A 27,321-nucleotide genomic window follows, 5' to 3' on the forward strand; every position below is an offset into this window, starting at 1 on the left:
TTCATAGCTTCTCTGAGTTATTCAAGCCCCTTCGCCACGGCAAGGCAGTGATCACTGTTGATGGTGACAGCAGCCACGAAATTAAAAGACGCCTGCTTCTTGGGAGAAAAGCAATGACAAACCTAGTCTGCATCTTAAAAAACAGAGACATCACCTTGCCAACAAAGGTCCATATAGTTAAAGCTATGGTTTTCCCAGTAGTGATGTATGGAAGTGAGAGCTGGACCATAAAGAAGGCTGATCGCCGAAGAATTGATGCTTTTGAATTATGGTGCTGGAGGAGACTCTTGAGAGTCCTGTGGACTGCAAGAAGATCAAACCTATCCATTCCTAAGGAAATCAGCCCTGAGTGCTCACTGGAAGGACAGATCCTGAAGCTGAGACTCCAATACTTTGGCCACCTCATGAGAAGAGAAGACTCCCTGGAAAAGACCCTGATGTTGGGAAAGATGGAGGGCACAAGGAGAAGGGGACGACAGAGGTCAAGATGGTTGGATAGTGTTTTTGAAGCTACTAACATGAATTTGACCAAACTGTGGGAGGCAGTGGAAGACAGGAGTGCTTGGCGTGCTCTGGTCCATGGGGTCACGAAGAGTCGGACACGACTAAACGACTAAACAACAACAGACACCAGTCAACTAAGTTCCAAGCTGTGGATGTAGAAATGCCATGTGCTACTGTCAAGGGAGGCCTTGCCTATCAAGATACATTCCCCCCTCCTAAGTTATAAGCAGCAGCAAAGGTGAGTGGTTCACCGTTTTGGGAATCTGCTCTGGGACAAAGAGCATTGTGCCTGCTCCCTCCTCCATTCATGGACATACACTGCAAGACTACCTCTGTAACATGAACAGGAACTGAAGTGATTTGGAAATGTCAGTATGGGGGGAATCAGTTCTGGGTGGCACCAGCAGGGAAAGGAAGTTAAGATCTGACTAGTTTCCATTTTGTGTACTGTTGGGAAGCAACACGTGGCTCAGTAAAGTTTATGCCTTCTAATCCAGTCTTTGTGGCTCATTTGCAATCTTCTCAGCCTCACCTACCTCACGGGGTTGTAGTGAGGATGAAATGGGGGGGAGGATCATGTATTATGCCACCTTGAGCTTCTTGGAGGAAAGGTGGGATATATATTCAATACATACATAAATCATCATTGTCTTGCAAATACTAAAACCTCCTCCCGACCCCGATGTATGCACAAAGTACTCCACAGATGTCATCAACAAGGAACTCGCAACAGCCACAAAATGGTTGCTAGATCACATTCTGCCTCGTTGGTTGCATTCCCACATCTAGGGATACCACATCTAACACCAGTGTTGCAGGAATGCTCCTGGGCCAAATTTAAGGTTATAAATTCCTAAACAACTTGGGACCAGGCTTGCTTCCCCCTACATGCCCATTCCCGGCAATCATCTAGGGAGACCTCCTGTGTGGTGCAAACCAGGTACATACTTGCCAGATGGAACTCATGGTCCATGGAAGTTTATCTGTTTTTACTCATCTTATTTTTATTCTTGTATACAGTATCCCTGTGATGTTTCACATTTATTGCTAAAGTTAATGGTTTACTGAGCACACAAACACTGCTCCGGTTATGCCCTTCCCCACCAGCCAGTGGGGGCAACAAGTCACCATCCCACACTTTCCACCATTCTGTCTGAAATGGGGGACTGCAGTTTGTTTTGTTCCTAACAAGCCATGACACAAACCCACAAGGCTTGTTCCCAGAGGTGGTTTGTTTGAGCTAATTTGCAGTTTGGATGCAACATTACGCGAGGGATCTGTGGTTTGCTGCTCATGCCAGCAGTGATGCAGAAGCAACCTCTGTGTTCATGGGAATCACAGAATTGTAGAGTTGGAAGGGACCCGAGGGTCATCTAGTCCAACCCTCTGCAAAGCAGGAATCTCAACTAAAGCATCCATGACAGACGGCCGTACAACCTCTGCTTTAAAACTCCAATGAAGGAGAGTGCATAACCTTCTGTGGGGGTCTGTTCCACTGTCAAATGGCTCTTACTGTCGGAAAGTTCATCCTAATGTTTAGTCAGAATCTCCTTTCTTGTAACTTGAATCCATTGGTTTGTGTCCTACCCTCTGGAGCAGGAGAAAACAGACCTGCTCCGTCTTCCATGTGACAGCCCTTTAGATATTTGGTAGCTATATGATGGCTATCATTACTCCTCTCAGTCTCCTCTTTTCCAGGCTAAATATACCCAGCTCCATCCACCGTTCCTCATAAGGCTTGGTTTCCACAAACTGTGGTCCACCAATGGAACACAGCCATTGTGTGGAAAGGCCCATAGAGACCTCATGAAATGTCTGCATATTACTAGCAGGAAGAGGGGACAGGGAAGTGTGTGAAGGGGAAAGGGTTTTCCAACTGTGCCTCTAGAACAGTCTTCATCAACCAGGTGCCCTCCAGATATCCCAGACTACAACTCCCATCAGCCCCAGCCTGTAGACCGCAATATCTGGAAGGCACCAGGTTGACGAAGACTGATCTAGTAATTACTCACAAATTAATAGATTCTGGCTTGCTACATATCTGGACGCTATTCAAAGAGGGCACCATGAATCTCAGGGAACAGGTTTCTCCCATTACCAAAGCAGCAATCCCGAATTAAAAGGCCTCCACATTCCTGATCCATGTCTCTGGACCTCCCATTTCAATGCTGTTCCTTCTCCCAGCCTCCCCCCTCACCTTGCCTTTAATTTTGTCTTTCCGCCCCAAAAGCTTGCAGTCTCTGTCACTGAGCTTAATTTGAGCCACAGCTCAACCTTAGAATAAACGTGAAGAAGAAATAATGAAGACAGCATCTCCGATCATGTGCAAAGTGCACAATGCATACCACAGCTTAATCTAAAAGATGCAACACACACACACACACACACACACACACACACACACACAGAGCTTAGAGGTCAGCTTTGCAAGAAGCTTCCACACAGTACTGATCCCCTGGTGTCTTTCTTTGCAGAAATTAAATCTTGCTCTTTCATTACATTTGTACGCTGCTTGGAACAAAAGAGGCTGCAACTCAGTACAAATAAGCAGCAACTGGCTCTCTGCAAAAACATAGCCTGTTCTCTCACCTACTGGCTTATCAGCCGAGGGTGATAAGAAATAAATAAAGAAAACGCTATACAAGAGCACATTTTATTTCCACCCCTGCTCAAACCGGATCTCTGATTTGAAGCTATCAGATGAGCCTGCCTTTTGGGGAAGGGAAAAAGAAAGCTCTCAAGACTGGATTCATTTCCCCTCCATCTATTTCTTACAGCAGCCGCAGCTGCGCAATTTTTCATACAAGCTCAGCTGCACAAGGAGAATGACAGCACAGATGCAATTAGGCTGGGTCCGTTTTCCGGCCCAGAAGGAAAAGGGCGCCATTTGGATGGTCAGGGCCCAGCACACTGCCCAGCAGCTTCCTTCTAAAAGCAAAAATATATTTAGACCGGAGAGGAGGGGAGGAGGGGACACCTCCAGGACACGAAACAGTTTCCAAACTAAGAAGCACTCCAGAATGGAGAAAGCCCCATTTTGATAATGGATGGGATGTTACAACAGCTGCAGGGAGCCTGCAAACTCACCGTGGAGAATGGGGATAATTCATTTGTTTGTTAGGGCAAGGCTGAAAACCCAGGTAAATTAACTTTCTCCAAAGAACTCCCCCTGCCCAATTTGTCCTCACAACTATCCTATGATGGAGGTTATGCCAGAAGAGTGTTTGCCAACCCCACACGCTCCATCTGTGTTGGACTACAACTCCCATTAGCCCCACTCAGCAAGGCTGCCATAGTTCAAGACAGCTGGAGGGCACCAGGTTGGTGAAGGATGCGCTTGAGCAACTGCTAGAGCTGCCTTCATCATTAGGCTGCCTATGGTTACTGGAAAACCCAGAGCCAGCAGCCAACTTGGCTTGCTCTGTATGCCTGCCCTTATTCTCTCCCACCTTCAGATAATTTTTCCAGCCCAGAACTCCAAACAACCTAGGCCCCATTAGATGTCCCAAGATGGCCCTAGAATGTTGCCCTAGAGCATTATGGGAAATATAAAGTGCGCTTGGGCCCAGCTGCCTCGTGCTGCTACTGCCTACCAGAAGCAACTTCAAACTCCCCTCCATAGCAGAGGGGACAGACCAAGAGGGACTTACCTCAGTGCCCCCTTAAACCTAGAACTAGCCTGCCTCACAGAAATATTTCTAGGCCTCTTCTACTGATGTTTGCTTTAAATTCTTTTGGTTTTAACTTCTTTTAACTCCGTTTGTTCTTGGAACTGTATGGTTCCATATTTTTATATTGCTGTAAACCGCTGTGATATATATATATATTTATGATAAGGCGGTATATAATTTTTTAAAATAAATAAATCAATTCCCTGAATATTTAAAAAACAAAAGTCAAGTCTCTAGCCCATTTACTTGCGTGAATATAAGGAAACAGAGGAGGCCATATTCTAATCCGCACAGTTCTATGGTTAAGAAATCCATTTTCCAGTATTATAGTCAACGAGCGCAAAGCAGAGGGCACTCCTTCCAAATTCCTTATAAAATTTCATGTCAATGAATCAGGCTATCTGTCTATAGTTCCCAGCGATTCTGCACCACCACCACCATGAAATTTCTGGCCAAGGGCTGCTCCTCCTCATCCATGCTAAGAGAGCGACCCTTTTGTAAACACAGGACTCTACGCCTTTGACACTCCTTTGTATTCACATGGTGGGCAGGAGAGAAAAAGGGAGGATTTCGCACAGAGTCTTTATTTCTTCTCATTCTGACAGTTTCAACCTTCTAGCATTCCTAAGAATACACCAGAAGCTCTGAAAGGCCTTAGAAACATTCAAATCCCATTGGAATGGATGAGATAGAATGTATGACTGAGCTTAGATGCAGGAGTTACATTTTTTTCTCTCTTCATTTTTAAGCCGACCACCACTTTGGGCTTCTCCTTTTTCTTCCACTGGTTTCCATAGGCAGAAAAAAATTATAGCATGCCCCACCCTGGCTTTTGTGTGTGGGTGGACATTTCCTTGTGGGTTTTTTTTCTCTTTTAATTTTCTTGTCATATGGCTGTGGCTGACTTGATGCATTTTTAAACTGCTCTTAATGGCAGTGATACTTCCCTTCAGATGGAAAGGTTTCACTTAAGGGGACCTTGAAGTGGAAAACTGTGTTTGTTTGTGGGCAGGGTGAGAAACCAGAATCCCTTATCTAACCGGGAGTGGAATCCACTTGATTCTCAAGCAGAGGGGCCAGAACAGAAGAGGCACTCATAGCAAGGCAGACAGTTGGCTTTGCTTGGAAGGGACCCTGTTCATACCTTATTTATTTTACTGCATTTATATCACACCTTTTCCTCCAAGGAGCTCCAGGTGGTGTATATGGTTCCCTGCCTCCCCATTTAATCCCCACAACAACTCTGTGAGGTAGGCTAGGCTAAGAGGCAGTGACTGGCCCAAGGTCATCCAGCAAGCTTCCTGGCTGAGCAGGGATTTGAACCCTGTTCTCCCAGGTCCTAGTCTGACACTCTAACCATTACGCCACACTGGCTCTACCCTGCTGCCTCTGTTCCTTCCTTGTCGGTCTCCCCAACTGTCATCACAAGTGAATGGAGTCGGAGGAAGAAGGGGCTGCCTTCGCTTCCTTCCATTGCTGAGAGACCAGTGTGGTGAACTGGCTGGTGTCAGACTGGGGAGGGTCCATGTTCAAATCCCCACCATGTGACTTAGCCTGACCAAGCTCCCAGGGTTCTTCTGCAAGAACAAACATTTTGGGGTGGGAGAGATCTGTGCACCCTGCCCTGAGCAAACTTGGGAGAAAGGGAAGGATAACTAACCAACCATTATAACTAAATACATGCAGTGGATATAAAGGCATATTCTTCCCCTCTGTTCTGTTGAAGAGAGCCCCTGCTGGATCAGATTAAAGGCCCATTCAGTCCAGCATCCTAGTGGCCACCTAGATGCCTATGGGAAGCCTACCATAAGCAAGGCATGAGCACAACTGCAACATCCTCCCAGCAACTAGTCTTCAGAGGCACACTGTCTCTGATCCTCAATGTGGTACACAACCATCACAACTAGTAACCATAGGCAGTCTGATGCTCCATTACAGTCATACCTCATGTTATGTTTGTTTCATGTTACATTTTTTCAGGTTGCGTCCCACGGCAACCCGGAAGTACCGGAAAGGGTTACTTCCGGGTTTCGCCGCTCACGCATGCGCACAAGCGCCAAATCGCGCCACGCACCTCCGCAGATACGGCGCTTCAGGTTGCGGGCTTTTCATGTTGTGAACGGGCCTCTGGAACGGATCCCGTTCGCAACCAGAGGTACCACTGTATTTTGAATAATCCCTTTTAAACGGTCTAAGCTGACCAAATATTGTGAGAACAAACTTCACCATTTCCCCGTGTGCTGTGTGAAGAAGTATTTCCTTTTAACTGCTCAGATTTGCTCCCATTGGATGATAACCCAGAGTTCACCATTGTGAAAGAGGGAGAAAAGCTTGGAGCAGAAGGCTACCAATGGCTACTAGCCATTGGCACTAATGATTCTGAATACCAGTTGCTGGAAGCCACCAGGGAGGGGAGCCTCTTGTGCTCATGTTCTGCTTGTGGGTATCCCAAAAGCATCTGGCTGCCCACTGTGAGAACAGGATGCTGGACTGATCCAGAAAACTCTTCTTAGGTTCCTATGTTCTTAACATGTTCCCAACCACTTTTTCCATGCTATGTATCACTTTACAAAGTCCCCCATTTCCATGTCCCCCATTTCCTACTCTCAAAAGCCCCCAAACCAGCAACGCTGAAAACTTTCATCAAAGGAGAATTGTCTCAGACGCCTTGATCATTTTGGTTGTCATTCCCTAGATCTACAATGGAGGGACCAAAACTGAGAACAGTATTTCACGTATGGCCACAGCAGCATAGATAAGGGCACCTTTCCCCTGAGAGTTTGCCCTTTTGTAGCAGCTACACACCAGATTGATCCTGGATGTGTTGGCTGAGACTGAGGGAATTGTAGTCCAAAACATTTGAAGGGCACCAGGTGAATGAAGGCTGCTCTAAAATCTCACCTGGTGACCTTTCCCAGGCCTGAGAGCCTTGTAACCAGAGATGCCAGGAAATGACATTCTAAGCTGCTGTCTAGTGATTGGTCGGCTCACCCAGAGAGCTGCAATCAGTCACAGCATCTTCAGGAAGGACGGAGGTGTGGCTTCTCTTGCCATAGTGGCTGATCAACTTGAAGTCACACCCAAAGCTGACCACCCATTTCAGCACTGTGTGCAGAAGACCCATGCGTGTACACACAGGAAGTCCACGCGTAGGGTTCAAGGGCAGCCCACCTTGACTGATTTAAAAGCGGCACAACAGATCCTCAGGAGAAGATGCTTCCTGCCCAAACCTGGGGCAGGGGGTGGGGGGATGACACCCCCCCAGTATCCAGTCTCCTGCACACAGCAGCAGGACAGTAAAAAGGGAGTGCTTCACACAAGAGACTTATTAGCTTGCTATCACAAGATGCCTCCTTAAAACACACCAACAGAAGAATAGCTGCAAATGTACAAGTCCACTGAGCCTGCCTGCCTGACAGGGATTCTTGAGGGTCTCAGGCACAGATGGGTCTTCCTGCTGGCTGAGATCCTGCCAGGGCCTGAATCGAGACCCTTCCATGTGCATTCTGCCACTGAACAAAGGCAGCCCCTCCCAAAGGCGTGGCTCTCCTTGGACAAATGCATACGTGGAATGGGTCCACAGAGCAGCAGCTATGAGCCTTGACAGCTAAATGGAACTTCTGTGTTCAGAGGTGCTCTATTTCTGAATTTGAGATGCTGGGAGAGGCAAGAGTGGGTGGCTGCCGCCTTCACACTCTCTTAGTGTGCTCTTGGAGACATTCAACTGGCCACTGATGGAGATAGGAGCTTGGGCTAGATGGGCCTTGGTCTGATCCAGCAGGGTTTTTCCGTTGTTCTTACAGGACTCAACAACCTGAAATGGTTTTCCTTTCCCTGGCCTTGCACAGGGGTTGGCCTGCATTTTTCATTCCTGGTTGCTCGCGCTCCAAAACAATGAGGTACTCTGTGCACTGGAGGGGTCATTTACATGCAAAACAATATCCAGAAGTTTGTCTTTGGACGTGTGCATGCTTTACCTGCAGGAGAAAGCTCACATCCTCTCTCCCATTCATACCCCAAGCTTAAAAATATATATTCAAAGCAGAAATGCGGACTTGGAAACGCTGAGCATATCCAGGAGCAGGGATGTGTGGGGCTTTGCTTGCACAAAACAGGGGTCTGACTTATGTAGCCAAAGTCTTTCTGGTGACCATGATCAGTGAAGGACTCCTGGATCTTTCACAGGAGTGGGGGGGGGGGGGTAGGGGATCTTTTTTTGCAGGGGCAGCCTTTCAAGATTAGGGTGTGGAAGACAGGTTCTGGCAAGATCTCTCCTCCTCCTTGTAACCGTTAGAAGGAGCAGCAAAGCCTGCTCCTCCTTTATACCTGGCCTCCCTCAGGGTTTTGCCTGGGGAGAAGGGTTTCTTTCATCACATGTGGAGGGGGCTATTCTTTAGACAAGGCTCCCCCACACCCGGAGCCCCACCCTGGAAGAATGCGGCTTGAGTAATGTTTGTGTTGGAAGCTTTAGCAGAAGTGGGTCAGCTCCCTTTTGAGCAGAAATTTATTTTCAGCAAAGCAAAAGAGAATATCATGGAGAGACAGAAGGGGAGAGAGAGATGGTTCATTCATATTTTACTAACCCCTTCCAGCAGACTATCCCTCGAATTATAGTCTCAATAATCTGGACTTTAAAAAGGATAATCAAGGAAGACATTCGTGATTCTGAATGGATGGAGCAACGAATTCCTAACGTAGCAAGGATCCAAACTACTACTACTACTACAACCACCACTGTTGTTGTTGTTGTTGTTGTTGTTGTTGTTGTTGTTTTCTGTCTGTAAGGATGCCACTCTCAGCTCTTTCCGGCTAATCTTAAGGAATTTTGGCCTTTCTGCTCTAGAACCCAGTGCTGGATGGATGGCACCACCTAGTGGGCAGACAACTCAGAACACAACACCTCTGCTGCTTCGTAAAGAATTTATTTCACTTTCATGGGAAATGTCTGCCTAATGATGGACAACACACGTTCCATTTTCTAAGTGCTGATAACTCAGACATTATGTAAATTGCACTTATCAGGAGGCTAGCAGGTTCCAGGAGCCATCACCGCTCTATTCTAAGACTTTCTGGGGATCATAATGAAACTTAGTTGCCATTATTTTAAATTAGTCTTCCTCAATCTGACACCTTCTAGCCTACAAATCCCATCATCCCCAGCCAGCTGATTGGGGCTAGATGAAGAAAACATATCTTACCAGTAGGGCCTTTTCAGGTGTGGCCTCCTGACTCTGGAATATTCTCCCCGGGGAAAGACACCTTTATTTCATAAACCTTTAGTTTATTCAGCTTAGGTTGATCAGTTTTTTACCTCTCTAAGTGCTGCAGTTTTATCTGCTCTACAGCTGCCTTGTTCCATAGGCAAACCACCCCCAAGCTTTATTGTACAATTGTGATTTGTAATCTTCTCTCAGTAAGCTGTGCTGGAAGCCTGTCAGTCGGGTTTGGTATTGAACAGGAAGAATTTCCTTCCTTCCTCTCCGCAAGGTCTTCTTTCTACAACTTCCTTCGCACTTCCGTATTTGAATGAGGCACATCGAATCCTGAGAATATCAGCTTTCATTTTTGTTAAAAGTTTCTAGATCTCTTGGTCACACCGCGAAAGTTGCAATAGGCCGCGTTAATAAATACAAGTCAAATGACTGGTCATATTTCTGAGACCCCGGGAACCCAAACACATTACATTTCTCCACCTTTATCCTTGATAGCACCCCATTAAGGATTTTGGGTGATGCTCCATTTGGTAACTGCCAAGGATCTACTTCCCTCAGCTCTACAGTACACACCACATTTAACGACAATCCAATACTCACCCAAAGAAGATGAGATACAGGAAGGAGGTTGAGGCACTGAAAAAGAAATAATTCAATCAAGAGAGTTTAACAGCAATTGGCAGCAAACTGCCCACTCAGTCCAAGACTCCAGATCGTGTGCCATACATTCCCCATCATCTCAGATACTAAACACTTTCCACTGGTCATGTGAATATGCCCAGTACTGGCCCCAGAGAGGAGCAGGCAGGAAAAAGAAAAGATTATGGACAAGCAATACTCTTGCCTTTTGCGATACTCGTTCAGGTCGGTACGGGGTGTGTGTTTGGCTGCTCGCTAGAGGACATTCAATGAACTGGCAGTCCTTGATCATTTGGTCATCCTTACTGAGAGCATTCATAGCCCCCCAATCCCCGCAACCCATTTGAGGACCCTGTAGAAGGGTTGCGAGGGGGAGTGGAGAAAAGAAATGAGCGAGAGAGGTGAGCAGAGGAAATGTGCAATGTGGTTCACCACCACTCCCATTCCCTTTGCTCAAAATGGACACACACTTCAAAAAACCCCAACACATAAGGAAAGACTGGTTGGAGCGGAGTCACAGTCTAGCTAATCTAGTGTTTTGTTGCAAGATCAGACAGATGTCTATGCACCCAGATCAGAGCATGGAGGCTACAGCCTTCTCCTGCAGGATCTAGGGAAACACTCCCCCCAAAGCCCAAAACTGTCCTGGGTCTGTTTCAATGCAACATTTGGCGTTCGCAGGAGGAGTTCCTGACGCAATCCCTTGAGCACATCCACAAAGGAAAATGTCATCCAAATTGCTTATTCACATCCTCTTAACTTTCCAATGGTTAAACCGACAAGCAGGATCCAGTAGGATTCCAGGGAAATTATGGGGGAAATTGCATAAATAACCCATCTCATCACCTCATTTGTCTATGTGTGTGTGTGCATATGTATATATATATAGAGAGAGAGAGAGAGAGAGAAAGCTTTTTTTCTGGGGGGACGCAGGGGTACACATACCCCTAAACATTTTGTGAATCTTTGTACTTTTGTCCATTTACTGTATTTATTTTCCCCAACTTGAACTATAAAATGGTGATTTTCTTGACTCAAAATGAGAGTACCCCTAAACATTTTTTTAGAAAAAAGCACTGCGCATATACTGTCCGCACACACACACACAAAGGACTTCACTTCTGGAGACCCACTCCTCCCACCAACTACATGGATATGCTTCAAATTCTTCCCTTCGCTACCAAATGTTATTTTGACACCAGGCCTTTGGGTCCACAATCCAGAGCTGTTCAACACATTACACAGAATGAGGTGACAGAATTTTGGTAAGCTATTGATGTAGAAAGCAAGCTCATCAAGCAGAAAGGGTTAGCATACCCATCTCTTTGATGTGCTGCTTTTCTCCAAGCAGGGAGGTGTTTTAGTTTAGTTTTTTAGCACGGAGCATTTAAAAAACACACTTTTTTTTATAAAAAAGGGTCATCTCCCAAGCAGCCTGGTAGCACATTTCAAAATTCTAGCACTGGAATGAACCACTTCACTCTGCTTGATGTGTAAATCAAGTTGCAGTTATCAACATGGGCAGGTATTTTCAGCGGTTTCTGCTTTGCTCAAACTAGCCAGAGCAGGTGGGCGGATCTCCTTCTTCCGATGCCTAAGTGTTAGTGCCAGTTTTTTAGGTGCCAGGCTAATTGAGCACCTGCGATTCTTTCAGCCTTCATCCAGGGCATTTAAAGTCATTACAGTCACCTTACTTTCTCCTTGATTTAATAAAAACTGCAATTGTGCATTGCTAGCATAAGCACCCTTAAGCTTAAGTACAAAAAAACCCCAGCTAGATCCCTGCACCAAACAATCACTGCCATCTACAATGAAAAATTCCACAAAAAGAGCATTTCCCAAGAGAGGTCTGCAGATTACCAAGAAGAGCAGTTAACAGTATCCATACATTAGGTGGAAAGGGGCCTTTCAATCCTTAAGCATCTCCATCTCTACATCCATCCAGAAAAATGTCCCCCACCCGCAGCCAGCTATTGCGAAAAACAAAACATATAGAAAATTGGAACACACACGACTACTTCTCCCTCATAAAACATATACCCATAGATATTGGGATATGAGAGAGAGAGAGAGAGAGAGAGAGAGAGAGAGAGAGACTGAGACTTTTGGGAGCCTTTAACTATTTCCCCATCCACCACCATTCTGCACAGAATCCTAAACACTTGTGAGGGGAGTTTTGATGTTACTTCAGTTTTACAGAGAATTTGCACCAGCAGCTTATAAAACACGAGCACATCAACTGCTTTGTTACATCAGATCAATGTCTCATCCAGTACAGCATTCTGTTCTACCAGTAGCCAACCAGATGCCTCTACTGTGAAGCCCACAAGCAGCACCTGAGCACAATAGGAACTCTCTCTACTTGTGATTCCAGGGAACAGCCATTGGGACTAGTAGCCACCAATAGCATTATCCTCCTCCTTATCTGATTTCCTTTTAAAGCCATCCAAAGTTGGTGGACATCATGACATCTTGTGGCACTGAGTTCCATAGTTCAACTATTTCCTGCACAAAGGAGTACTTCATTTTGCCTGTTTCCTCTCCACTCAGTTTCACTGAATGATCCTGAGTTCTAGAATTGTGACAAAGCGGGGGGGGGGGGAGCCTCCTCCTTGCCCCCATTTTCTCCACATTATGCACCATCTTATATTCCTCTACAACAACTTTCTCCAACCTGATACCCTCCACATGCTCTGGACTACAACTCCTATCAGTCCCGGGCAGCAAATTCAGGAAGGCGGCTCTATCACACACACCCTCATTCACTTTTCTCCTAACTGAAAATCTCCAAATGTTGTAACCTTTCCTTGATCCTGTTCCCTTTCCAGCTCTCCAATATCCCCTTTGAGATTTGGCAACCAAAACTGCTCACAGTATTGCAACTGTGGCTGCACCATAGATTTGCAAAAGCTCATTATGATATTGTACTTTTATTTTTCGATCTCTTCCCTAATCATCCCTAGCATGGAATTTGCCTTTTTCACAGCCAACACCTGGCTCTAGAGTATAAAAGTGATTTTTTGTTTCCCTACTCTTTGTTCCTGGCACCAGATCTTCACAGGTAGACTGCCTCTGGACATGGGGTGTGTGTGTGTGTGTGTGTGTGTGTGTGTGTGTCAAACTGTGGCTAAGAGTCAGCAACAAAGGGCTGGGTCTGGAGGCATGTGATACAGGAAGCTGCTGAAGCCAAACAGGTGTGGGTCTGTTTAGTGCCTGGAGGGACCCCTTGGAAATCTTACACATGCCATTTTGAGATCCATTGTGGAAGAAAGGTGGGATAGAAAGGTTTGGAGGAGCTTGTTTTAAAAGAAATGTTGATTGAATCCTTTTTTAAAAAGGCCATCTGAGTTAGAAGCCGTCAACACATCATCTTGTGCCAGTGAAAGCCATCAGTTAATCATACACTGTAAGTAATTGGTAAGGCACAAGGCAGCAAGGGGGCTTAGGTTAGAAACTGAACTAACTCCTTCCACTTTGGGGGGCATGCTCAAGACAATGCTACACTGCAATATATCAAGGTCGCACTCGGATTCAGGAAAGGAGAATTGGTGCTCCTGGGGGCTGGACTAGATAACCCTCAGGGTCCCTTCCAACTCTACAATTCTATGAAGAAATAAAAGGTGAGAGATTAAAGGTATGTATAGCCCACTGGATGGAGAGGCTGGAGGAGCAACGTCTGGCGCTGGGTGCCTGGTGGATGCCTGCTGCGTAACACATCTGGATGGAGAAATCCCTGCCCTCTCCCTTCCCACGGGGCTGTGGGGCACTCCAAATGGGATGCCTTCACTCTGCCCCATTCCTGCTCCCCCACCCCATATTTGCATGGGGAAATACTCAACGCTTGTCTCTAATCAACCCGGGGAGGGAACAATGAATTCCTCCCCGTTTTCCATATGCATTCTACCCAGCCCTTCTCCTCTTCAACACCCCCTCGCAAAAAAATTAAATAATGAAAAACCCACCTCCCATGAATTGCAACTGAGGAGCAACATATGAGTGCAGCCGTGGGAGAGCCTAGCCCTTCTCGATTCGGGGGAGTGGGGCCCCCCTCTTGCTCTTCCTACGGGATGGGGGACGCCCTTCTCCCAGTGCAGCCCCTCCCCACCCCCGGCCGCAGTTGCAAGCAACTGTTACGAAGACCGCTGATCCGTGTTGGGAAGAAAGGCGTGTCAGGACAGAGCTCCTGCTCCCTTTCCCCACGAAGAGCGTTATGATCCTAGATGCGGAGAATCCCCCCGCCAAAGAGCTTCCCTCGTTCGCTGCAAGGAGCCTGCATCCGAGGGAGGGGACCCCACGCGCCCGGCTCCTTTCACCCCCACGTGCAACGCAACGCAATGCAATGCAATCCGCCGCCCGGTGCAATCTCTCCTAGACGGCCGCTCTCTGCCCCCGGCGGGGGCGGAATGGCAACTTCCTTCCCGGGCTCGTTTGGCTGCAACTTCGCCCGCCTCCCCGAGCGACCTACCTGGGCCACGAAGCGGGCACTGGCGGCTCCCTGGCTGGCTGGCTCCGGCTGAGGCGGCTCCTAAGCGAGCGGCGGCAACAGCAGCAGCAGCAGCGCCAGGCTTCCTCCTCCTCCTCCTCCTCCCAGCTGCTCCATCCAGAGCAGCCGCGGCGCTGGCGACGAGGAGGCGCTGCCCGCCCGCTGCCGGGGCTTAGCGGGGCGGGGGGGGGGGGTCCTCGGGGCTCTAGCAAATGCAAACGTGGGAAAAGAGAAAGGGGAGGCCCCTCAGGCTCCACCCGTCGGGTTCCCCCCGGGCCCCACACCCGCAGAGCTCTGCCTGGCGAGCCACGCGCTGTTTGTCCCCCTCCTCTCGCCCACCCCCCGCCCGGCTTCAAATGCAGCCGGCCCCCGCGGCGCCCACCCCCGGAGCAACCCTCCTCCCTCCCCTTTCTTGGGGCCAGGATGGTACAGTCCGACTGGGCGCAAGAGGCGCCCAGCCTACAGGACTCTGCCGAGAATTACCCCCCCCCCGCAGCGGAGAGGGGAGCTTTGATTGACATGGGGGGTTGATGGACGGGGGGGGAGCGATTTGCATGTTTCGATTTCCTCATTTGCAAAGGAGAGAAATGGGGGAACGAAGAGGAAGAGGGTGAGAGGGGGGTGCGGGGGGGGGGGAAAGCATCCATTGCAACATCCCTGGCAGCAAACGCACATCTGTTTTAGATCGGTTTCAGATCGCCACCCCAGGGACCCTTCCTTGGAAGTAGCTGGCCCCGCCGAAGAGATATGCTGAAGTCTGGACAGAAAGTCCAAATGCCCCCCCCCGCCATGATGGGGCAAGTGCCTTTGGAAGCCTCTGTGACTTCCTTGAAGAGCAGCGACCTGGCCAGAGGGAAGCAGGGGAGGCTTGGAAGACGCAGCTTCCCTGCCTTCTTGCAGACCATGAGGCAAAGGTAGTGTTAGGGCAGCCCTAGAGAAAATAGCCCTCTGTGTGTTGGATAGCAGGAGCTTAAAAACATGAGTGAGAAGCAGTCTCCTGTGCTCTGCAGCTTGTTGAAATCAGGGGTCTGCGCTAGACCTGTTGGGGGGCTTCAAAGTGCCTGCACTGGCTGCCACTTCTCTGCTTCAAATTTCCTGTGTTGGCTGTTGCTTCACTTTCCCTGATGTAACTTCTTGCTCTGCAGATGTGGATAGAAAACCAAACAAAGGCACCATAAATATCCATCAAAGGAAGTGGTGGTGGGGGGCAGTGGGAGGTTGAAGGGCATTGAATGGACTTGTGTTGGATCCTAGACTTTTGGGCCCTGCCAACCACAGCTGCTACTGAGCAAAAAAGGGACACTCATTAGACACACCGAGCTTCAGTTTTGCATGCAAAAAGTCCCAGGTTCAATCCCCAGCGTCTCCATGTAGGTCTGGGAGAGACCTTGTCTGAAACCCTGGGAAACTGCTGCCAGTCAGTGTTGACAATACTAGACCAATGGTCTCATTCTGTGTTCCTAAAGCTTCAATGGAGCTTGTACAATCCTCTGCATTACCCCTTTTCCAGGACCACCTCCAGAGAGTAGCAGGGCTGAGCATTGGTTGGGACCCTGAGACCAGCAAAGGGCCACTCATGTCAGGTGACCACTTTCATTTCTATGTGCTTTTTTTTAAAAAAAAAAAACCTTAGAAACTTTAATGCATTCGTTCCTGAAGTAGTGGTTTTGATAATCTATAGATTTGTTAGTTCCAAGGCTCACCAAAACTACTTGCATCTAGCAGGCTTTGAACACCCCCCCCCAAATAGGGAGCATCTAATGGGGGGACACATGAAAGAAGAACCTGTCTGAGATGAAGCTGAAGAGTATTGCACTTTTGGTGATACAAACTAATGGGTACCTATGGTGAGTGCCCTGAGCTTTCTTTCCCCCACCTCCAACTTTCAGGCTACCAACATGCCACAAATGCTTCATGTTGGCAGCCAAGCAAAGCATGGTGTGGACCAGCGGCATCTGCAGACTTTTGGCCAGGTTGGTCTATCATTGCATCCACCTATTCTGCCCACTCTCTCATCATGTAGTATTTGGGGGGTCCCGGCAGGGGTCTGCTCACTTTGAGCCACTGTGTGTGCCAGACACTTTCTGAATCAGGTAAATTCCCCCCCCCCCCGTTTCCCTAAACTCCTGCACCATCTCAATCAAAGGCCAGGCAGGGCTGTTTGGGAGTGACGAAAGGAGCAGATGGCCTGGACAGATGGGAGGAAGAGGCATCCTTGCTCTAAATTACACAAATAAACATTGATAGAGTGATTAAAATTACAGCCCCATTTCCAGTTCTGGGTGGAACCATAAAACCTTTAGGAAGATGTTGCTGGGCAGGGCTGGGGAGTCATCTCTCTAACAAGATTCCCAGAGAACGCTAAGCAACAAAGAAAAAACAACAACACACTGTTTGTCGTACTGATCTCTGGCGGTGTGTTTTACCACACGGGCATCCTGGCCAGGAGCAGTGGGGGACTAGGCTGCATTTGCATCTGATTAAGTGGACTCTAATCCATGAAAGCTTAATCCACAATAAATGTTAGTCTTTAAGGTGCTACGGACTCAAAGGGCAGCCCCTCTGGAATTTGCGTGACAGCAATGCCGCTGCTTAGCAAAGCAGAGAATGCTTTAGGTTGGGTGAATCCTTTACCCCTTGCAGAGTTATGATTCCCAGCAACCCTTAGGGATCACAGGGACCAGAACTATTTGAGGAGAGAAATGTGTTTCTAATGTGCTTTAAAGATATAGTGTGTACATAGACTTAAAGAGCTCAAAGCACATTTCCTGTGTTTTTTCAGCAATCCTTAAAACAACAGCCCTTAAGGTGAGCCAAGGTAGGTTATTACCCCCATACTCCTAATGGAGGAACAGAGTCTGAGAGTTAGTAGCTTGGTGAATTAATCCTGGAGAAAGAACTTGAAGCAAGGACTTCCTAGTCGGGGCCAAACTAATATGCAGATTTTTAAAAAGGAAATTGCATCACCTGGATGGGGGTGATGTTATTCATTATTGGAATTGCAGCTGGCAGGAGCAGGACATTTTACTCCTTCCTTCCCCTGCTGTGATCATGAGAAAAATATCTCCCCTGAAGTTGGTATTTGTATTTGGGTTGTGGGGCAGAAATAAAACGTCTCAGGCCAGCCTTGAGCTCAAGCAGCAAGGGCAGAGTAAATCCCCATGTTAATATCAGGGACCCAGGATGCAACAGGCTCCAGAGCAGAGAACCACCTTGCTTCTGTCAAGCATCTAAGCCAACGAGACCATGATCAAGAACTGTTGTGTTTTGAAACCCTGGCTTCTATTTAAATTCCTAGCTTGTGAACACAAGAGGTTCAGAAAGGTTTGATGACATCAACCTGCTTAATCAACCTAAATTGCTCTCATCAATAGGTGTCACCTGCTCTCATCAATAGGTGTCACCTGCTTCGGGAATTAACCCACAATAATACATACACTGCAGATGCATAGACACACAATTGCTTCCAAGAGATGGGGTGTCTTGTTCATCCTAGTCTGTGCCCTAATAAACTGCTGCTTGTCCTGCTGGTGGATACTATTTTCTAACCACAGTGGGTGTCTTTTCCAACAGGCCTGACCAACCAGCAGATCCTCAGTGCAACCTCTGATCCCCTGCATTAAGGACCTGCAAATACAAAAGACACAATGGTGGCAAATAGGGGGAAAAAACCACACACAAAATAATGTGCATTCTAAGAAGGACACTTTTTTTTTTGCAAAAAGGTTCAAAACAGTTCTATTAAGGGACTGTTAGGGACAGAAAAAAGATTAACATTCTCTTCATGGTGAATCAACTGAACATGAACAAAATGGAGCAACATTTATGATCTTGAAGGTGCCTTATTGTTTTGATAGACTGCTTCTACGCAGATCAAAGACAAAGATTCCCTGGTTTGTGGGGGTCTGTTTGGCTCCCCTACTTCCCAAGCAGGTGATCACCCTCCCCCCCCCCGATAATCATCTTCATAGCTATTTTAATCCTCTGCTGCATGAGTGACAGCAAAATGATTGACGTAGAGCGATTTGAAAGCATCCCATTTCCGATTCGAAAAACCGTTCCCTAAAACCATGCTAATCCCTTGGGTTGGCATGGATTTCAGGAGGGAGATGGGGCCTGCTGCCAGCAGTTTAGAAAACAGGGCACATGGTGCAGACCACATAGCCCTGGAGAAGAAGAGAAAGGAATCACACTTCATTATCCCTGGAAAGCAATTATGTGAACCCATTTGGTTTTGGAAGGCAGTCTAGTCACTAAAACCCATGGAGACAGAACCTTGTCCAAGGAGGGCAGTATAGCAGAAAAAGAGAAGATGTGGTCAGATCCTCTGTGTGCTTAATCAGAAACAAATCCCATAGACTTCAATTGCACAGTGATAGGAAATCTGTGGCACTTCAGGTGTGGTTGGACTCCAATTCCCATCAGCCATAGCCAGCATGGTCAATAGCCAGCAATGATGGGAGCTATAGTCTCAGAATGTTGTGGCAGGAAGGACAAGTTCACCGTACTTGCCCTAGTAAGTCTGGCCAGGATTGCAGCCTTAGAGAAGGTACAAAAATACCTTCAAGATGTTGGATGGAAGGCCATCAGCTTCAGTGGAGGCTTGCCCATAAGGGTGAACGTACCAAGCATGGTTTGCCCTTCGCCAGCCTCCCCCCGCCACCTTGTTACTTACAACCAGTCCATGGGGTGGAAGCAAATACCTTTCTCTTCCTTTGTCCAAGGGCTGCTCCTTGCAGAACTCAGCAGGGAGGAGGATGGAGACCAAGCCAAAATGAGTTGGCTCTGCCTTTCATTGGGTCTGGCACCACCTACTGTTGGGATCCCTGCCTCCCACCCTTCCAGTCCCAATGGGCACCAGCCACCAGCCATCAGCTTCTTGCTTTGCTCATGAGCAACTGTCTGTTGTAAGTAGAAGGCTTAGGCAACCTGGACTTGATGTTAATCTTGTCTAACAAACATTGTTAGATTAATGATCCAGAAAGCACATTTGTAGCATCTTCCTTAAGAAGAAAAACCTTTTCATTTAGTAAAACGATGATGAATGTGGATGGGTGCACCATAGTGGCCAGTTACATTCATGAAGGCAGTGGATTTTAGGAGCAGACTAAGATGAGATGCTGGAGACAGTGAATGCAGATCAGTGATCAGAATTCTGATGTCTAGTCTATTTTAGTCATTCAAACAAAAGCAAAAATGCTCTCTCTCTCTCTCTCTCTCAGCTCCAGAACTCATCCAGACAACTGGGTGGCCAGCAAGTTTAGGATGCTCAAAAGGAAGGGCCTCTTCATGCAGCACACCAATTAATACATGAGACTCCTTGTTACAGGATGTTGCAATGACCACTAACCTGTCATTTTTAAAAAGCGGTTAGTTTAATTAAAAGAGGTCAGAAATACATTCACTTTTCTCAATCCTGCCCAATTAGCTGCACCGGACAAAAACTCCTCTTCTATACAGTGATAAAAAGCACAGGAGCACCTACTCTTTGCAACTGGAAGGAACACAGGAAGTTGCCTTGGATTTGTTGCATGCCACCCCAATCTCCAAATGGTATGAGATTCCAGGGGTTCCAAACACTTTGTGGTTCCTTTTGGAAAAGAGGCACAGCAGAGACTCTGGTGTCTTTATGATATATGGTTTGTTTTTACACACACATATAGCCTGAGCCTACGATGGAGGAGCTCACAGCATTAACAGCTCAGACAAGTCTTGTTTTTCCCATAAGCACAGCCTTTGATTCAAACAGAAATCAACCATTGCCTTGTTTCTATTGCTTCCCTGCTTGCTGCTTTGATTCTGGCCCACCTGACTGCAAATCAGCTCTAAACTCTGGCTTTGTCCTTCTAACTAACTGGAAGCTCCCACCATTTGCCATCTCACACAGAGCCCCTTTCCTTTGTTTCCCTGAATGACCCATCACCTAGGTGATCGCCGCAACACAGGAAGCTAGCCAGGCTTATATTTTAGCACTTTCTGGATGCAGGGGTTAGAAGGATCTCACATACAGCCTACTTAAAGGTAAAGGTAAAGGGACCCCTGACCATTAGGTCCAGTCGTGACCGACTCTGGGGTTGCGGTGCTCATCTCACTTTATTGGCCAAGGAAGCTGGCGTACAGCTTCTGGGTCATGTGGCCAGCATGACTAAGCCGCTTCTAGCGAACCAGAGCAGCGCACGGAAATGCCGTTTACCTTCCCGCCAGAGCAGTACCTATTTATCTACTTGCACTTTGAAGTGCTTTCGAACTGCTAGGTTGGCAGGAGCAGGGACCGAGCAATGGGAGCTCACCCCGTTTCAGGGATTCGAACCGCCGACCTTCTGATCGGCAAGCCCTAGGCTCTGTGGTTTAACCCACAGCACCACCCGCGTTCCACAGCCTACTTACCCCTCCCCAATCTCATAACATATGGAGTCAGATCGTTAGTCCACCTAGATCAGCATTGCCAATGCTGACTGGCAGTGGATCTCCAGGGATTCAGGTCAAAGTCCCTCCCAACCCTAAGTGGAGATCCTGGGGACCAAACCAGGAACCTTCTGCTTGCAAGGCAGATGCCCTCACACAGATGCCCCTTCCCCTCCTAGCTCCCCACACTAAGCCACAGTCTCAGTGGCAGACCATCTCCTTTCCACACAGAAAGTCCCATGTCCAATCCCTGACTGCATCGCCAAGTGGAGCTGGGCAAGACCCCAGCCTGAAACCCTGGAGACCCCCTGCCACTCATTGTAGTCAGTACTGAACTAGATGGACCAATGGCCTGACTCGGTATGGTTGCCAACTTATTAACAGGCCTTTCTAGCTGTGCTTTGATCTGTGGGGTTCATGGGTCCTTTTTTTTGCTCGCCAGTTTGCAACCCTAGATCTGTCTTTTTATTTTTTTTCTCAGTTGAGGCTTACATTATTCAGAATGGAATAAGTGTGTTGCCTCATCTCTCCTCCCTCTGACTTGACCAAGACATATTCCCAAACGCCACAAGGCCACCAGCCCCCAACAGACTCCCCACCCGCCCCAGTCCCCATTTGTACTTCTGTGCAGTTGCTGCCAGAATTCTGCCTGCTCTGCAGTTTTCTTCCTGTCTGCCTCTCAAGGGAACAAGAGTCTCCTCCTTGTTTCTTGTGCTCAAAGATTCCCAGGGGCAGACAAGAACCCTCCCAGGACCCTGCTGGCAGATGCTGCTGCGGCCTTTCCCCTCCCTCCCTCCCTCCCTCCCTCCCTCCCTCTCTCTCCCCCTTTCTTGAGGGAAATCTGCAGGTATTCCCTCAAGTTGCCATGGCAGCTGGAGAAGAATTTCTCCGACTCAAGAGTGCCGACCTTGCCACAGATTTTGCACGCGAGTCACAGATTTTGCACGGCAAGGAGAATTTCCAAGAGTGCCAACCTTGAGCAGTATTTGCTGCTGGAAAACCCCTTCCTAGACAGAAGAGCCTAGCAAGTTCTCCATTTGTCTTATTTTTTGGAGGAAAGAGCACAGGGCAATTGGGAAACATTTGCTTTAGCAGAGATAAATACAAGAAGAACCTGAGTGAAAGTAAGCAGCTTTTGTAGCCCCTGCAAGCTGGAGAACTGCTATTCCTAGAGAGCCTGGCATCAGTAACCCAAACTCTAATGGCCCTTCTCCAGTCTGGACTGCTGCAATGCACTGGGTATGGGGCTGCCTGAAGGCTGTAGCAGGATGTTGCCTAGGTAGGGAAGAGAGATCAGATTGCAAAGATCTTGAGAACTCTGTGCTGGCTGCTAGTTACCGTATTTTTTGCTCTATAAGACTCACTTTTTCCCTCCTAAAAAGTAAGGGGAAATGTGTGTGTGTCTTATGGAGCAAATGCAGGCTGCGCAGCTATCCCAGAAGCCAGAACAGCAAGAGGGATTGCTGCTTTCACTGCGCAGCGATCCTGCTTGATGTTCTGGCTTCTGAGATTCAGAATAGTTTTTTTCTTGTTTTCCTCCTCCAAAAACAAGGTGCGTCTTGTGGTCTGGTGCGTCTTATAGAGCGAAAAATACGGTAACTAATGGGACCAATCCAAGGCATTACTACTGGTGTACAATATCCTGCACAACTGAGAATGCAAGAAGTGTCTCCCCTGCAATGATGATGGGGGTCTGGGGAAAAGGTTGAAGGAGGTGATAAAAGTGACATTTAATGGCTGCTTCTTGAAAACACTGACGTGTTGGACTTAGAAGGTTTCAATAATGTATTTGGTTGGCATGCATATTTGTGGTACGATAAGGTAAAAGTACATAAAGCGTTTAAAAATCATATTGTTAGAAAAGCATTGTTTAATGTTTGGATAAGATATAAAGATTTGTTAGAAAAGAAAACCCCAAGATGGTTGTCACCAATGGAAGCGAAGGCACAGAAAAAACTCAATATGGAGGCCAAATGGCCGAAATATTGGGAAATTCTGGATCAAGATGGAGACAGAATAAAATTGCAGAGCTTTGAAAAATTGAAAAATAAAGTGCGAGATTGGCTCCATTATTATCAAATAATGGAGGCATACAATTTGGACAAAAAAGTTGGTTTCCAGGTGGAAAAATCAAAATTGGAAACAGAATTGTTAGATTCAAAAATTAAGAATTTGTCAAAAATGTATAACTTGCTGTTGAAATGGAACACTCAGGATGAAACGGTGAAATCAGCTATGATTAAATGGGCACAAGATGTTGGACATAACATAATGATGGCTGACTGGGAACAGTTATGGACCACAGGTATGAAATTTACGGCATGTAATGCCCTAAGAGAAAACTTAATGAAAATGATTTATAGGTGGTACATGACACCAGTCAAGCTTGCAAAAATTTATCATTTGCCTGAAAATAAATGTTGGAAATGTAATGAGACTGAAGGCACATTCTTTCACCTTTGGTGGACATGCCCAAGGATTAAGACATTCTGGGAGATGATTTATAATGAAACGAAAAAGGTATTTAAATATACCTTTTTGAAGAAACCAGAGGCTTTTCTCCTGGGCATGGTGGGCCAATTGGTGTCAAAGAAGGATAGAACTTTCTTTATGTATGCAACAACAGCAGCAAGGATACTCATCGCAAAATATTGGAAGACACAAGATTTACCCACCCGGGAAGAATGGCAGATGAAGTTGATGGACTATATGGAATTGGCAGAAATGACTGGCAGAATCCGAGACCAGGGAGAAGAGTCGGTGGAAGAAGATTGGAAAAAATTTAAAGACTATCTACAGAAATACTGTAAAATTAATGAATGTTAGAAAAATGTTGGAATGAAGTTATATGGCTTTAGTAGAAATGTTATAAGGAATTAAGTACAGATAGATTAATAGAGCATTAAAGGAAAAAATAAGCTTAGAATGAGTTAAGATAATTATAGGATAGAAAACAGAGGAAGATGGAAAGGAATTGCTGAAATAATTAATAGAAGTGGAATACAAAAAGGGAGGTGTGAGGAGGTCGTGGAAATAAGTGAATGAAAGATGGGATAATGAAATTGCTTGATTTATTTTATTGTTTCTGTTTTGTTTTGTTAGTTTAATGTATTGCATTGTATTGTCTTTTTAGTGTTTAAGTTTTTGGAAAAATAATAAATATTATTTAAAAAATAAATAAATAAAAGTGACATTTAACAGGTTGTGCGGAAGCCACCTTCAGATATCTTGCAGGGTAGATGGTGGAGCAAATGGTCCATCTGTATTGCTCTAGAGCAGCCTCCGCCACCCTGGTGCCCTCTGGATGTTGTCGGACTACAACTCCCATCAGCCATTGCTCCAGAGGGTAGGACCTGGACAAGCAAACACATTTAGATTAAACATTAGGAAGAATGTCCCAACAGTATGTGCTGTTTGACCTTGGAACAGATTTGTGTGAGAAGGCAGTAGTTGTTAAATGATTTTCAGCAGAGACTGGGATGTAACAATGGGCCCCCTGCCCTAAGCCATGGGTTGGAATAGATGAACTTTGGGGTCCCTTTCAGCTCTACAGTTCATAGTGATTTAATGGGTATTGACCGGCAATCACTGTTAAGTGAAGAAGCACACACAGCACTCAATACACACTGTTATTTCAAAGGATTGCTCGTATTGGTGCACACCCACAATGATTGCTCGGGTGAAATTAGCTGCCACCCCCTCCCCATAGCAGCAGTGTCACCTCCAGTGGTGTGGGCAAAGCACAGAGGGATAAGTATAGAGGAAAAGGGTGAAACAACCCCAACAGTGTCTGAAGCCAACTGCAATTTTGCTTGTAGCTTCCAGAGGAAGAGCAATGATTGATTAGCACTAGCAGCAGTCCATCTGGAAGCAGCCTTAATTGATTAATCAGTGCAGCCAATTTTAATTGGTGGCATGGAGAATTCAGGGACCATGGCGGTTTATTCAGAGGCTATTTTGGTGATTGAGTGTTCTTACGGCAATGCCCTAACTGTCACGGCCGTTTATGAAATTGTTATCTCACGCTTGCTTCCATATTTTGACATTTATTTATTTCATTCTTACCCTGCCTTTTCTCCAAAGGAGGTCCAGGCTGTGTACACAGCTCTCCCCGTAATTTTATTTTCACAACAACCCTGCAAGGGTTGGGTGGGAGAGAGTAAATAGTCTATTCACCGTACCGGCTCAAGCGAGATTTTGCCAGTGTGCAGATGTATTCAGATCTGATAAATGATTACAAAAGTAGCACAGAACTGGCAAGCTTGCAGCATAATGACCTGGCAGAGGGAAAGTTAGCAGCCTACAAAGGTTATCCAAGCGGGTGAGGCACACAGAGTACCACTGAGATTTCAAGAGACAAATCTGGATCAATGCACCCTCCAAAAGAGAGCAAACTTGTTCCTTCAAAGTTGTGCAACCTCTCCAGAAAAGACGGTGACCCTGGACAGAAGCATGACCAACAGTACCTTAGTTTTGTCAGGAATGAGATTCCGTTGAGTGGCCCACATGCAGGCCATTACTGGTCCCAAGCGCCAGTTCAGCACATCTGCTGCCTCACCTGAATGAGATGCAAAGGAGAAGAAAAAGAGCTTAGTCCTGTGATGATACCCAGTTCCCACACCATGGCTGACCTCACTTTGGTTTCATGTAAAGGTAAAGGTAAAGGGACCCCTGGCCATTAGGTCCAGTTGTGACCGACTCTGGGGTTGCGGCACTCATCTCACTTTATTGACCAAGGGAGCTGGTGCTTGTCCGCAGACAGCTTCTGGGTCACGTGGCTAGCATGACTAAGCCGCTTCTGGCGAACCAGAGCAGCGCACGGAAACATCGTTTACCTTCCCGCCAGAGCAGTACCTATTTATCTACTTGCACTTTGACGTGCTTTCAAACTAGGTTGGCAGGAGCAGGGACCGAACAACGGGAGCTCACCCCATCGCGGGGATTCGAACCGCCGACCTTCTGATCGGCAAGTCCTAGGCTCTGTGGTTTAACCCACAGTGCCACCCGCGTCCCTCTGGTTTCATGTAGATGTTATTAAATATGGTGAATAAGGATAGCTTCCAGGTGACCAGGTGTGGGCTTTTAGTAATCTGGAAGAGTTGGATTGCATTTCTCCCCTTTGCTGTGAGAACAGGCTAGGTCTGTTCCCCTCGTCCCCTAGGCTAGATCTGTATCAGGAAGCAAGCTAGTGACTTTGATGGACTTATTTCCAAGCCTTGCTGTCCTCTAGCAATCACCTTAGTGGGACTCTCTCCAAAAGGAAGGGGGGAAAACCCTTCAGCGTCACAAAAACAGGGAGTGCAAAGCATATCCTTTTTTTCTGCCAGGGGAAAATTTATGCCAAATATCCTGAGGGACTGTCTGGCTGGGCTGCTGGCTTTGTCCCCAGGGCCTGCTTGTAATCGTCTCCAATATTTCCCTATCACCCACAACATACATCTTTAACTCCTGTCCTGGTGCTGCACACGACCCTACAAAATCGAAAGGGACAGTCAAGGTAAATCGGGCTGTGGAGCCAGGAATCCGGAGCATTTGTGGGGGAGGTGGGGGGGAGGAGAGAGAGAGAGAGAGATGGGAAAGCAGGGGATTAATTGCAAATGCCCAGATAATGAGGATCTCTGCTCAAAAGCCCATTCGTATAATTTAAACCTCTAACGAGGTTTCCTGGAATACAAAGCCTTTTGTGATGTCTCTGCTCTCATCTGAAATGGAAGCTGTACTCTGGCTAAATCTAGACTTAAGGCGGTTTCGGTTGTGGGAGGCGGGAGATTCATTTAATAATGGACAATGCACACACACACACACACACACACACACACATGAGCATGCACCCCTCTCTACTTCTGTGGGCATGTTATCTGTGCTCCAAGCTCAGCAATGGTCAAGGTCAGAACGGGCTCAGAGATGGGGGGAGCGGGGAGAGGAAAGGGCAATGTCAAAGCAGGGCAGCTGCTGAAGAAAAAGGGACCCTCCTCTTTTGTATGCGCACTGGAGAAGAAGGATGGTAACAATGGCATTTCCTGTGCGCCAGAAAGATGGTTTTAAGGTTTTTCTCTCAGGGGACCTAGAGCAACCTTCATGGAATAACATGGCTAAACTGTAGGCAAGTGAGAACCACAACACAGTTTTTTCTCCACTCCTGAAGACTGTCTTCCCCAAGTGCTGGGAGTTGTAGTCCAAAAACCCCTTACCTGGGGAAGACCACCGCAGAAAGATCATGCCTCTTCAGGCTTGCAAGCCTTGGAACTGGTCCATAAACCTTGTGCCAATGCTGTTCTTCAGGTCCCTGGAGGGCACCAGTTTTCCTTCCTTCTCTCTCATGATCTTTCCTGCTTTGCTCTCCAGGACCTAGATAATACACCCACCCACCCAAGGCTGAGCATTTCATCGCTACATAGCAAGGGGG

General features: G+C 47.0%; 1 protein-coding gene across 1 annotated transcript in view; it reads right to left on the minus strand.

The window, feature by feature from the left end:
* Positions 1–14,815, minus strand: part of HPCA (hippocalcin) — a 27,982-nt gene extending 13,167 nt beyond the window's left edge. Inside the window, exons 1-2 of the mRNA XM_081018125.1 lie at positions 14,493–14,815; positions 9,989–10,024 (exon numbers count right to left, since the gene is read on the minus strand). The gene's annotated coding sequence lies outside the window, so the exon portion shown is untranslated. The remainder of the gene's footprint in view (positions 1–9,988; positions 10,025–14,492) is intronic.
* Positions 14,816–27,321: the final 12,506 nt, after the last annotated feature.

The sequence above is a fragment of the Podarcis pityusensis genome, assembly GCF_964106645.2.
Source record: "Podarcis pityusensis genome assembly, chromosome: 8".
Classification (NCBI taxonomy): Eukaryota; Metazoa; Chordata; class Lepidosauria; order Squamata; family Lacertidae; genus Podarcis; species Podarcis pityusensis.